Source organism: Schistocerca nitens, chromosome 1, assembly GCF_023898315.1.
Source record: "Schistocerca nitens isolate TAMUIC-IGC-003100 chromosome 1, iqSchNite1.1, whole genome shotgun sequence".
Taxonomy (NCBI): Eukaryota; Metazoa; Arthropoda; class Insecta; order Orthoptera; family Acrididae; genus Schistocerca; species Schistocerca nitens.
In genome coordinates this window covers 483154307-483156919 of record NC_064614.1, presented here as the reverse complement: position 1 = coordinate 483156919, position 2613 = coordinate 483154307, and the positions used below count along the sequence as shown (strand labels likewise).

General features: G+C 43.2%; 1 pseudogene; it reads right to left on the bottom strand.

Annotated features, from left to right (window-relative positions):
- Positions 1 to 902: 902 nt before the first annotated feature.
- On the bottom strand, positions 903 to 1020 carry LOC126210100 (5S ribosomal RNA; annotated as a pseudogene).
- Positions 1021 to 2613: the final 1593 nt, after the last annotated feature.

Sequence of the window (2613 nt, the reverse complement as noted above, 5' to 3'; positions counted from 1 at the left end):
TGAGGTCATCAGTCCCCTAGCACTTAGAACTACTTAAACCTAACTAACCTAAGGACATCACACACATCCATGCCCGAGGCAGGATTCGAACCTGTGACCGTAGCAGTCACGCGGTTCCGGACTGAGCGCCTAGAACCACACGGCCACCGCGGCCGGCGATTATGTTGCACTGGTATTGTTTGTTGCTGTGAAGAGGCATGGCAAGGCTGGGAGGAATTTCATTGTGCCATAACTGTACTCAAGTGTAATTCCACAGCATAGCTATGGTGCTGTCTAAGTGTGCCATTGATATTTTAATTGTGATATCATTCCGTATTAGCAATGTCACTGTACCTTTTAACTGACTATACATTTTCAGGGCAGATACTATATTACGTTGTATGTCAATGCAGATTGCGTTGTCCTGTGTGTTGTTTGTTCAAGATTGGGTGTAGCTGTTAGTACCAATGGACTGTAAATCCATCTAGTGCGTTGTTGCTCTTTTATTTTGGGCCCTTGTGTGAAGTCACTTGCTAGCAGAAGCAATGTTTTTTTTATCTATATAATGCTTATCTATTACTCAGAACACGTTTTTATTGTATATTATTCTTGTTCACTTTCGAGATCACATTATTTTATTACTGTTGCATGAATAATTACTGGAACATATTGACCGCAAGGCTTACGTGTTGGCTCTCTTCGTATACACTCTCTCCTCCTCCCGAACAGGCCATGAAGGTTCAACGGTACCGACCGGCCCCCGTGTCATCCTCAGCCCATAGGCGTCACTGGATGCGGATATGGAGGGGCATGTGGTTAGCTCACCGCTCTCCTGGCCGTATGTCAGTTTCCGAGACCGGAGCCGCTACTTCTCAATCAAGTAGCTCCTCAGTTTGCTTCACAAGGACGGTGTGCATCCCTCTTGCCAACAGCGCTCGGCAGACCGAATGGTCACCCATCCAAGTGCTAGCCCAGCCCGACAGCGCTTAACTTCGGTGATCTGACGGGAACCGGTGTTACCATTGCGGCAAGGCCGTTGGCTTCGTATACACTCAGGAATTCTAAATTGTTGTATGATAAAACAAAGATTGATTGCACAAACTGCAGATAAACTCCACTTCCACACAAAAATAGCGAGATATTCCTAATTGTCTAGTTTATTCTCAGCTGAAATAGTTTTCTGGATCTTTCTTTCCCTAACACAGATCCAGTGATCCAGTATCTGTAAATTGCTTTAGTAATCTACATTACATCGGTCTCGCAAACTGGCATACGGCCGGGAGAGCGGTGTGCTGACCTCATGCTCCTCCATATCCGCATCTAGTGACGCCAATGGGCTAAGGATGACACGGCGGCCGGTCGGTACCGTTGGACCTTCATGACCTGTTCGGGAGTAGTTAATTAGTTAGTAATGTACACTAATGACTAAAATAGTGGGAGACCCCTATGTAAGGGGCAACTGACCACTAGATGTCAGGGAAGGAGTACTAGCCAGGTTAAATGGTACTGTGTTGGCAGCAGAGAGCAATAACAGCTGAATGGGCTGTGTAGGGGAACTCAGTGAGTTCGAACGTGGAGTAGTCATTGGGTGCCACCTGAGTAACAAACGCACACACGGACATTTCAGTCATTCCACAGCTGCCCTATTCCGCATTGCGGAAGGTGGTAGTAAGAAACTACATAAAATCAGCGGAAAGAACCACCCGTGAGTTTCTAAGTATATCGAGACGTCCAGCTCGCACAATGTTGGCGCGTGGGGAGTAAAAAAGAATAAGGTACAGTGGTTCAGCAGCTCCTAACAAGCCACACATTTCTGGGGTTGTTTTTAGTGTTTAGGATGTGGTCCCCTCATTTCTCTTAAGAAAACGGTTGGTGTGGAAGCATCAGAACACCTTTTACAGCTTTGTGTGCTGCGTACAGAAGGACAGTTCGGAAACGATGACTGTTTGTATCAACATGACGATTCACCCTGTCATAAAGCAGCACCAGTGAGGCATTGGATTGTGGACAATTATATTCCTGAATTGCACCGGCCTGCCCAGGATCTCGACCTGAAACCAATGGAACACCAATGGGATGGGTTACAGCGTCACCTTCTAGCAATTTCCGATGTAAGCAACTGGATATTCTTACAAAGCAAATTTTCTGTATCACATGCAAAGCTAGTAATCTAATTCCGCTATGTGTAAAGTTCTGCGATTTATGATAGCACAAGAGGTTATTCAATAATTAATAATAAATTTGTAGTCTCTGTGTAAGTGTTGTTTACCACTTTTCGTCACTTTATTTTCCTCTCAAAACCTATAAACCAGTACTTGGAGCTATATTAAGTGTAAAGGAACAGTTGTTTATTTCAAAAGTGTATTGACAGCATAATTTTTAAATAAACTTTCTAATTGTAATTCGATAAATCTATTTTGTAAACAATGAGACGAGAAAAGAATGTATTGTAAAGAAAATACACAAACGGTGCTGCATGTTGAATGAAGGGAAGAAAATTTTTAGGTTGAATTGTTCTGTGACGGAAGGTCTGTGTAACTATCATGTTTTAAAAAACATACTACTATCAAAACGAAAATTTTCTGGAGTTGTCATTTATTTAAAACACCATATCCTCACATGTTGAATTCTCAG